At 35.9% G+C, this 12198-nt stretch overlaps 1 non-coding gene across 1 annotated transcript; it reads left to right on the forward strand.

Moving 5' to 3' along the window:
- Positions 1 to 12091: 12091 nt before the first annotated feature.
- LOC128280158 (small nucleolar RNA R71) lies at positions 12092 to 12198 on the forward strand. Its single transcript, XR_008270338.1, has one exon. It is a non-coding gene; the product is annotated as a small nucleolar RNA R71 (small nucleolar RNA).

Raw genomic sequence — 12198 nt, forward strand, 5'->3', positions numbered from 1 at the left:
TATTAAATCAACTCATTATGTCCTATTATGATTGAATTTACTCAACGTTTAATCACTTAAAACTTACCTCGGAAGTTGTCGAACGATTTCAACGGCTATTCGATTACCTTTTCCTTTCCCCTATCCAACTTTGATCCTCTAAGCTCTTGAGCTAAATCAAACAAATTTACTTCCCAATCGAACATAGTCATACGGCATCCATATACATTTTAAAACCAATTCCTTTGAATCAATTGACCACTTAAGTCTACTATCATTTGTTTTCAAATTTGTGTACTTGATAAGTCACATTAAACAATTGTATATGTAACTTTAACACATATTTATATTCGAATGTCTCCCTGACACAAGGCGTATACATAAGGTATCAACATACATATAAATATATTTTAGTTGATTACTCAAGTTATGCACAACATGTATGTATATACACTCTCATATTCATTATTATAAATGTTGCCGAATACTCATTTAATAATCAACTCATATATTCATACATGGACGATTTGAAGTTTCCTTTAACCAATTATATAATCGGCAATGGCTACAATAACTTATCAAGCCTTAGAAACTTCTTTAACCCTTTTAACTTCATCTTATTACCCTAAAGTCCGAATGCACACATAACAAAATATAATGCCAAAACGCCATTAACTAATAAAATCACACATACACAATTTATATACAAATTTCATCCTCACAATGTATATAATTCATTCGCCATTCATCACTCACCTAACAAAACTTCATATCAAATTCCTATGACCGATCACACCTATACTTACATTCCAATATTCGTAATATTCAAAATCACATTCTAAATAAAATAGTCATGAACAATGCCGAATCCTTAAGTGTTCAAACATAAATTTTTTTTTTTAACTCAAAACATATAAACAACATTTGTTCAAGACATCAAACCTCTTTAATTTCGGCTATTACTAATATAAACATTCACAAATCATATTCTTAGGAAGATCGATTTCTTTCCATAACACATTCATCATCAATACTTAGATGAAACAACCAAAATCCCTTCCTTTATACCCTAGCCGAATGCTCCAATCATCCATCAAAATTACAAATTTTAGCATGGGCTAAGTAAGAACCATGATTATTTACCTAAAACAAGTTAAAATTTCACAATTTGACATAATATACTAACCTTTTTAACGACTCAAGTGACCAAAAATTCTTCCCCTCCTTTGTTTCTTCTATTCGGCCAAGTTGAACAACAAAGAAAGAACTTTGTTTTTCCTCCCTTTCTCTAGTCACGGCAATGGGGAGTAAGGGGAGACAACTTTGGTTTCTCCTCCCACTCCCTCATATTTTATTATTCTTCCCACACATATTAGCATAAAATGTCTATAATATGTTTTACCCCATAGCATGGCCGGCCACCATCTAGATTTTTGGCTAATTTGACATGCAAACCCTTTTTTTATACAACATGCATTAATAGGTCCTTATAGATTAACCTATCGCATTTCAAAAGTGTCACACATAAGTCCTATTACTAAATTCACATGCAATCGACTAAATCGAAGCTTAAAACTTTCACACATTCATATTCACATATAATAAACATAAAATATGACGGCTAATTATTTTTATGACTCGATTTTCTGGTCCCGAAACCACTTTTCGACTAGGGTCAAATTAGGGGTGTCACAAAGGTTGTATGGGAGCCTGGGTTCAAGCCTTGGCTCTTGCAATTTATTTTGGTTTTTTTTAAGGGAAACTAGACTTTGGCCTTTAGACCTTACAATTAATTGGGGATAAAATATGACACAAAAAGCCTTGTGGCTTAGTGGCAAGTAGCGTGTGGAGCATCTGAGGGGAGGCATGGGTTCGAATCCCATGGCAAGCAAAGAGCATTTATTTTGCTAACAGGGGCAAAGAGTTGGTGTTGAATTTAAACTCGATGTTGGAGGATCCCACATCGGAAGCTAACATAAGAGTGGTTGCGAAGCTGGCTTTAAATGGAGGGAACCATGAGGAGAGTAAAGGTACCTTTTCTTGGCTGATCCCTTTCGCTGTATGGCGTGCTCGTTTAGGTTGGGTGTCGGCTAAGAGTGCTCAGAGCGTGGATTAAATCCAGTCTCCTGTCACATGTGTATTTCCCACTACTCTAGCTATAGATGGCTACTTCGGGCTGCGATGGGCCGAAAGGGGTCATGTGTGCCCAATGGGCCTACGAGCCCAATTGGATAAGTTGTTTGATTATGTAGTAAATATTGGACTAGGGTAGGTAAATCTCATATTTGTGGCTAGATTTGGGCTAAAAGGGCCACACGAGCGTCTGGGCCTATTTGGGCCGAGAATAGGCTTTAGGCCCATTCGTACTTTATCCCTGTTTAGAATACTTTAGTTTACCAAATTACTGAAATGCCCTCGATTTGTAGAATTACCATTTTACCCTCGATTTATAGAATTAGCATTTTACCCTCGATTTATAAAATTACCATTTTACCCTCAGTTTATAAAATTATCGTTTTACCCTCGATTGTGAAATTACTGAAATACCCCTGTAAGATAGGATTACCAAAATACCCTTAGTTTGTAAAATTACCAAAATACCCCTAGTTTGTAAAATTACCGAAATACCACTAGTTTGTGAAATTACAAAAATACCCTCAATTTGTAAAATTACCAAAATACCCCTGATTTACATAATTATAGAAATACCCTTGACTTTTTATAAATTATAAAAATACCATTGGTTTACAAAATTAATGAAATACCCTTGGTTTGTAGATTTACCAAAACACCCTTGTAGGATGAAATGACTAAAATACCCCTAATAGGTAAAAAGATCGTAAAGCCCCTGTAGGGTAAAGTGACTGTAATACCCTTGTATGGTAAAATGACGAATATGCCCTTATGTTTCGTATGACTGATGTGCTTAGGATTTACATATATTGTTATTGGATTAGTTAAGTTTGAGTGACAGGTGGTGGTTATCGTAGGTGATTGATTATGGAAACGTTTCAACTTCAACCCATAACAGGTGTGTACTAACCCTCGTAGTATCTTAGATTAATATCTGCTGAAAAGCCGAAATGCTAAAATACCGGCATTTTGGTAACTTGTAATGTTGTGTGTTGGTATAGATGCGATAAATACGATAAGATCGGCGTTTGGATCGATGGAACGGGTAAGAACTCAATTTTGTGCACGATGGTAAGTTGGGCCTCAATGGGCAGGAATTGGGCCAAATGGGCTTTTAGGCCCATTTGGGTAAAATTGATAGAAAATGGAATTTGGAAAAGTTGCATGTTAACACGGTTAGTATTGTTGTAAAAATTGGGTTAAGTAGGCTTAGTGGGCTAAATCAGCATTCGTAGGGCCCATTACGGGTTTTGGGCCCAAAAGCTCGAATTTGATAAGTGGGTTAAAAATCATTGATTAAACATTCAGAAATATTGACAATTGTAATGATCATGGAAAACCATGATTTTTTGTAAAATTACGAAAATACCCTTATAATATGAAAAATAACTGTTTTGCCCTTGTGGGCAAGTGACTGACTTGGACTGTGTGGTTGACGGATTTGATTGTGAATATATGTTGGTGATATGAATGACTTGACTGTAATTGTTTGATTCAAATATGGGCATGACATTCTGCATACATGACCTATTGCATGGGATATGGGTTATATTGATGGAGGAAGTGCTAAAAAGGCTCTGCCCTAGTTTACCGAAAAGGGCTTTGCCCCATTTTATCAAAAAGGGCTTTGCCCCAGTTATTAAAAGAGGCTAGGCCTCCAGCTATATTATAAAGCAGCTATGCTGCCAGTGGAGAGTTTGGTTGGGTGGGTTGAGTTATTCCCCACATGGTGTGTTGGTTGGTACGGGTGGAGAGTAGCAGATGGTGGGTTGAGTAGTCTCCCCAAATGGGCTTGCATACATTCATTGATATTACATGTGATATTGAAAAAGGCCTATGGGCCATACCGCTTACAGTAAAGGCTTCGGCTAGTGATATGATTTATGAAAAGGATTCGGCCCAGTTATATGATTTATGAAAAGGCTTCGGCCCAGTATATGTCGAGACTGAATTAGGGCTTAGGCCCATATTGCTACTGTTTAAGGGTTACTACCCGCATCGTCTCATTCTTCGCATAGGGCTTTGGCCCTGATTATACCGACAATCGTGTTATTCATTTGTTTGTTTGTTGTTGGGGATTACACACCGAGTTTTCGTAAACTCACCTCGCTTTTAACTGCAAGTAATCCCTAAGCTTAGATGGTTTGAAGTGCGAGGACTCGGAGATGGCCACACTCATGCTTCTATTTCTTTTAATTGCAATAAGTAGCCGATTTATTTCTTTATAAGTTTTATCTTATTAATATTATTATTTGGTTTTGGGTTGTAATAAGGCCATTTTAATTATTTTTCTAGGATTATTTTATTTTATACCTATATTTTACTGATAACAGTCCAAAATGGGTTAGACTTAGGGCGCGTTCCAAAATGATAATTGTTTTCAAAATAACGCAATGATACAATTAATCGGTTTATCAAAAATATCTACTTAAATGAATTCCAACTCGTTTTTCTCAAAACCTAACCTCGTACCAAAGTGTGGCAACGGTTGTGGGCATGTCTAGGATTGGATCCAATCAAGAGCTTGGTACTTAAGCAGCCTTCATGGCTCACCTCCTCTGTTACGGATTCCTACCTGGTGCCCAGCTTCCATTCACTTTATTAGCTTAACAAAAGACGGTTTATAAAACACTAAAACGAGACATGGATTTTTAACTTCAATGTGGCACGTCAAATTCGGCCATAACGTCTGGGACGGGTTTGGGTGTTACATTTTCATTAATGATATAATAAGGTTTTAATATATAATGGGCTTTCCAATGAAATTATGGTTTCGAAAAACACTTCAATCTGACACCGCCAGATTCGGCCATAACATCTGGGCCGGGTTTGTGGTGTTACAACATTTTTCATAATTTCCCTAAATTTTTTCACTTTTTTTAATTTAGTCCCTAATGTCGAAACTTTAACATTTATCACAATTAAATCAAATTCATGCTAGCCAAATTCTCCCTCATACATATACAGTCCATAATTACTAAAATTTCTCAAGAATTTTGTGCTAAATTTTCTATTTTATCAGTTTAGTCCTTAAACACTATAATTACTAAGATCACTTTACAAAATAGTCCTATTTAACAACCAAGCTTATAAACCTATCAATAACATCTAAAAGCTTCAAATAACAACAATAGAAACTATTAAAATCTATGACAGTTTTGAAAATAGAGGTATAGGTTATCTGGACTTAGTTGCAACAATATCAAAAACGTAAATTTATGAAAAATGAATATCAAATACACTTACATGCATTAACCCTAAATAAGAAAATCTCCCAAGCTCACAACTATGGTGTTTTTCTGGTGGAAATGGCCAAATAAAGAAGAAAACCCCACTATCTTTTGTTTTTAATTATTTAACATTTGTTTAATTTAATAAAACTATTATAAAACTCCAAATTTTAATTCATTTCTTCCACCAACTGTCCATATTAATAATTTATGATCTAATTGCAACATAAATCCTCCAAATTTAACTATTTAGGTTATTTAGCTAAGACAAACTCAATAGCAAGCTACTTTTCAAAATTTTACAATTTAGTCCTTTTTACTAAATTAACTGTCCAAAGATTAAAAATTTATAGATTGAATTTCAATATACCCATATAATCACTCTTTAAATATTCAATAAAAATATTTACAAACTCAATTTACGAAATTGAGGTCCCGATACCTCATTTTTAAAAACCACTAACTTTCAGTACGTACCACTTATACCTTGACTAACTGACTAAACTAATAAAATCAATTTAAAATCATGTTTTACTATAAAACTATTGTTAACTCATAAATATTAATTAAATAAATAATATTTATTGACTTTCTCATCAGAACTGTGGTCTCGAAACCATTATTTCTGACACCACTGAAAATGGGCTGTGACAGTTTAGAACTAAGTAAAAGTAATTTTAGGTTAAAAGTTCTATATTTTTAAGTTTAAAATCGAGTTAAAATATGAGTTAATTCATTGGGTTGTGGGATGGGTCGAGTCAACCCTTGCAAAATATTGCAACAATGTCACAACACAGAGGTTCCATATTGCGACACCCTTGGCAGGTTGCTGATGTCGTGACATCAAGCTTCAATGTCGCGACACATTTTGAAAATTTTTAACTCTAGAGTATATTGATTTCTTTTTCACGACACAGAGGTGTTGTGTCGTGACATCGAGCTAAATTACTCGATTTCTTGAATCTATTTTTGGTGTTGCGACACTGACTCTGTTTCAACCCTTATTCTCAAACTTCAAAGTGTTCGGTTTAACTTTTTAGTCAAGTTAAACAAAATTAAATCCTAAACTACTTATAATGTAATAATATACACAAAATTTATCAAAATCTTGAAAATAGCAATTTTTGTTGCCAGATTCATCCATCAGCTCAGTAAAGGTACATGTAAATGTGCCTTTGGTTCCTTTTTCTATTAGTATTTATCCAGCATCTATCGTGCGACTCTACCTTGCTTCTTTTATCCTGCTCTTTAAATTCACTTTTTTCTTGCATTAATCACATATGCCTTTTCTGGCTCAAGGTTGTAACACCTCAAATTTGGGCCTAGAAGTATTGGGCCTTGAGTGTGGGTCCGTAAGGAGGTTGTATATAGGTGTTTAATTGTGCAATGAAATGACACAATTAAATGTCTGCTTTGGTGGTTAATGGCCCTGAGAAGTGTTAGAGAAATTTTGGGTTCAAACTTGGGCTTTAGCAAAAATTTTGGTATTAAGAGAAAAAAAAAACCTGGATGCTTGGATGAGGGCTTTTAAATTATTGTGTTAAATAAATGACACAAGGAAGCTTGTAGTCTGGTGGTTGTGGCGTCATTAAGGTTGTATGGGAGCCTGGGTTCAAGCCTTGGCTCTTGCAATTTATTTTGGTTTTTTTAAGGGAACCTGGACTTTGGCCTTTAGACCTTATAATTAATTGGGGATAAAATATGACATAAAAAGCCTTGTGGCTTAGTGGCAAGTAGTGTGTGGAGCATCTGAGGGGAGGCATGGGTTCGAATCCATGGCAAGCAAGGAGCATTTATTTTGCTAACAGGGGGCGGCAAAAGTTGGGTGTTGAATTAAAACTCTGATGTTGGAGGGATCCCACATCGGGAAGGTAACATAAGAGTGTATGCGAAGCTGGCTTTAAATAGAGGGAACCATGAGGAGAGTAAAGGTACCTTTCTAGGCTGATCCCTTTCGCTGTATGGCGTGCTCGTTTGGGTTGGGCGTCGGCTAAGAGTGCTCGAAACGTGGATTAACTCCAGTCTCCTATCAGGTGTGTATTTCTCACTACTCTAGCTATAGGATGGCTACTTCGGGCCACGATGGGCCAAAAGGGGTATGTGGCCCAATGGGCCTACTGGCCCAATTGGATAAGTTGTTTAATTGTGTAGTAAATATTGGACTAGGCTAGGTGAATCTCATATTTGTAGCTAGATTTGGGCTAAAAGGTCCATACGAGCGTTTGGGTCCATTTGGGCCGAGAATAGGCTTTAGGCCCATTCGTATTGTTATCCCTATTTAGAATACTTTAGTTTACTAAATTACTGAAATGCCCTCAAATTGTAAAATTACCAAAGTACCCTCGATTTACAGAATTACCTTTTACCCTTGATTTATTGAATTACCATTTTACCCTCGATTTATAAAATTACCGTTTTACCCTCGATTTATAAAATTACCATTTTACCCTCGATTTATAGAATTACCATTTTACCTTCAATTTATAGAATTACCGTTTTACCCTCAATTTATAGAATTACCATTTTACCCTCGATTTATAAAATTACTGTTTTACCCTTAATTTATAAAATTACCATTTTACTCTCGATTTATAGAATTACCATTTTACCCTCGATTTATAGAATTACCATTTTACCCCCAATTTACAGAATTACCATTTTACCCTCGATTTATAGAATTACCAAAGTACCTTCGATTTATAGAATTATCGTTTTACCCTCGATTTACAAAATTACCATTTTACCCTCAGTTTACAAAATTACCGTTTTACCCTCGATTGTGAAATTACTAAAATACCCCTGTAGGATAGAATTACCAAATACCACTAGTTTGAGAAATTACCGAAATACCCTCAATTTGTAAAATTACCAAAATACCCCTAATTTACAAAATTACAAAAATACCCTTGACTTTTTTAAAAATTATAGGAATACCATTGGTTTACAAAATTACTGAAATACCCTTGGTTTGTAGATTTACCAAAACACCCTTGTAGGATGAAATGACAAAAATACCCCTAATAGGTAAAAAGATCGTAAAGCCCTTGTAGGGTAAAGTGACCGTAATTCTCTGGTATGATAAAATGATGAATACGCCCTTATGTTCCATATGACTGATGTGCTTAGGATTTACATATATTGATATTGGAATAGTTAAGTTTGAGTGACAGGTGGTGGCTATCGTAGGTGATTGATTATGGAACCGTTTCAACTTCAACCCGTAACAGGTGTGTACTAACCCTTGTAATAGCTTAGATTAATATTTATTTGAAGTCAAATGCTAAAATACCGTATTTGGAACTTGTAATGTTGCGTTTGGGTATAGATGCGATAAATACGATAAGATCGGTGTTTGGATCGATGGAACAGGTAAGAACTCAATTTTGTGCGCAATGGTAAGTTGGGCCTCAATGGGCTGGATTGGGCCCAATGGGCTTTTAGGCCCTTTTGGGTAAAATTGATAAAAAAATGGAATTTGGAAAAGTTGCACGTTAACACGGTTAGTATTGTTGTAAAATTTGGGTTAAGTAGGCTAAATCAGCATTCGTAGGGCCTATTTGTGGTTTTGGGCCCAAAAGCCCGAATTTGATAAAGTGGGTTAAAGATCATTGTTTAAACACTCGAAAATATTGACAATTGTAATGAACATGGAAAACCCTGATATTTGGTAAAATTACGAAAATACCCTTATAATATGAAAAATGTCTGTTTTGCCCTTGTGGGCAAGTGGCTGGCTTGGACTGTCTGGTTGACGGATTTGATTGTGAATATATGTTGGTGATATGAGTGACTTGACTGTGATTGTTTGATTCAAATATGGGCATGACATTCTGCATACATGACATATTGAATGGGATATGGGTTATATTGATGGAGGAAGTGCTAAAATGGCTCTGCCCCGGTTTATTGAAAAGGGCTCTGCCCTAGTTTATCAGAAAGGGCTTCGCCCCAGTTATTAAAAGAGGCGTTATATGATAAAGTAGCTATGCTACCAGTGGAGAGTTTGGTTGGGTGGGTTGAGTTATTCCCCACATGGAGAGCTTGGTTGGTACGGGTGGAGAGTAGCGAATGGTGGGTCGAGTAGTCTCCCTAAATGGGATTGCATACATTCATTGGTATTTCATGTGATATTGAAATGGGCTTGCATAAATCCATTGACATTACATGTGATATTGAAATGGGCCTAAGGGCCATACCGTTTATAGTAAAGGCTTCAGCCTAGTGATATGATTTATGAAAAGGCTTCGGCCTAGTGATATGATTTATGAAAAGGCTTCGGCCCAGTGATATGATTTATGAAAAGGCTTCGGCCCAATGATATGATTTATGAAAAGGCTCCGGCCCAGGAACCGTTAAACGAAAGGCTTCGGCCCAGTATATGTCAAGACTAAATAGGGCTTTGGCCCAGATTGTACTGATACTGTGTTTTCACTGTTTGTTTGTTATTGGGATTACACACTGAGTTTTCGTAAACTTACCTCGTTTCTAACTGTGTAGGTAATCCCTAAGCTTAGATGGTTTGGAGCTGTGAGGGACTCGGAGATGGCCACACTCATCAAGCTTTTCTTTTAATTGCAATAAGTAGCCGATTTATTTCTTTATAAGTTTTATCTTATTAATATTATTATTTGGTTTTGGGTTGAAATAAGGCCATTTTAATTATTTGTCTGGGATTATTTTATTTTATAGCCTATATTTTTCTAATAACAATATGAGTTAGACCTAGGGCGCGTTTCCAAAATGATAATTGTTTTCAAAATAACGCAACGACACAATTAATTGGTTTATCAAAAATATCTACTTAAATGAATTCCAACTCGTTTTTCTCAAAACCTAACCTAGTACCAAAATGTGGCAATGGTTGTAGGCATGCCTAGGATTGGATCCAATCAAGAGCTTGGTACTTAAGCAGCCTTTATGGCTCACCTCCTCTGTTTCGGATACCTACTTGGTGCACAGCTTCCATTCACTTTATTAACTTAGGAAAGACTATTTTTTAAAACACTAAGAAGGACGTTGAAAGAGGCATGGGTTTTCTTAAAAACTTCAATGTGACACGTCGGATCCGGCCATAACGTCTGGGCCGGGTTTGGGGTGTTACAAAGGTAGTTAGGATTCTTTAGAGATATTTCATGACATGATCTCTGCAACCTTTTGCTATTTCCCCGATTCTATTGGTGACCACATTTAAAGACCTTAGTTTCCTTATTGATTTTCATTGTTAATTCATTATTTTCTAAATCAATGGTAGACATAAAGTGGCCAAGAACGGTCTACCTAACAAAATGGGTATCTCACTGTCTTCCTCGAAATCTAAAATGACCAAATTGACTGGGACAATGACGTTACACACCTTAACCAACACATCTTCAAGTCCTTCCTTCGATTGTACTAAAGACCTGTCAGCTAATTGTAGTGTAATCTATGTATTTCTAAGTTCCCTAGTCAGAGTTTTTCATATATTGTTAAGGGCATTAAATAAATACTTGCTCCTAAGTCACATAGAGCATTATTAAAGTGAATATCCCTTATCTCTATAGGAATTTTGAAGTTCCCTGGGTCTTTCAGTTTTGGAGGCATTTGTTTAGAAATTATCACACTAAATGACAAGTCTATGTTAACCTGCTCTCCTATTTTAATTTTCTTATGCCTAGACATAATTTCTTTTAAATACTTGGCGTATAAACTTTTTCAAATAATTCAATTAGAGGAAATTAACATTCAGATATTTGAATAAGTTTAGGAAACTTACAAACTCTACTTCACCCCATTTTCACTTATCTTCTAACCGTGAGGGGAGCGGTACCTTGGCTAGTGCGGGTTCTTTCTTCAACTCATCTTCCGCCTCAGCTGCTAGCTCAGTTACCTTCTCTGATTCAGGTTTATCATTAACATTTTGAGGACTTTCCTTTTAAAGATCATCAGTATCGTCCTTGTTCTCCTCTTGAGTTGAGTTTTTCGGGTTACTCAGTACTTTACCTGAGCAAAGACCAATTGCCTTTACCTGCTCCTCTCCTTATCTTTGACAATTTTTCTCGGTATTTTTTGGGATTCTGGTGTCAATTTTCCTTTTGATGTCTCCTATCATGCTCATCAATTGGCTCATTTGATCTTTGAGTTTAGTCGATGCTTTTTTCATGTTGGTGCACTCAGATTGCACTTGTTTTCTTTCTATGCTCATTGACTGCATCTCTCCTCTTAATTTGATCTAGGCGTTAACTACATATAGTATGGTCATTTGAGTTGGCCCTTTTTTAAGGCTTCTACAAATACGAAGGTTGGTAGTTAGTATTTTTAATAGGTTTAGAACTGTTACCTCCTCCCTAGTTTATGCTCCATCTCAGGTTTGGGTGATTTATCCTGCCAGGGTTGTAAGTGTTCGAATATGGGTTTCCACCCCTATTCCTAATATAGTGTACGTTCTCTGATGGATTATAAAAATAATGGCTAAGAGGTTTATCTCCACCAAATGTTGAAGACGCACTAGATGTGGACTTATGTGGTTAAGCATGTCCAAAATTTGTTGGTATTTTTCATCATCCTAGACAACTTTTATTGTAGATGGTCTCTGGCCATAAGTAAACCTTTCTTTTGGCCACTAGTAAGAATTAATCACCATGTTCTCTATTAAGTCATATACATCCTCGTATGTTATGTTCATTGAGGCTCTTCCTACAATTCTATCGAGTCCTAAGTGTGAGTGTCCATCAAACTCGTTATAAAATATTTGAAGCCTCAACCACTCGAGTAGACCATGATGTGGGCATATTTGAATCAAAATCTTTAAACATTCTCAAGCTTCGTAGAAGTATTCTCCTTCTAATTGCTTGAATGTAGTGATATCTCTGCTTAGTTG

The sequence above is a fragment of the Gossypium arboreum genome, chromosome 8, assembly GCF_025698485.1.
Source record: "Gossypium arboreum isolate Shixiya-1 chromosome 8, ASM2569848v2, whole genome shotgun sequence".
NCBI lineage: Eukaryota > Viridiplantae > Streptophyta > Magnoliopsida > Malvales > Malvaceae > Gossypium > Gossypium arboreum.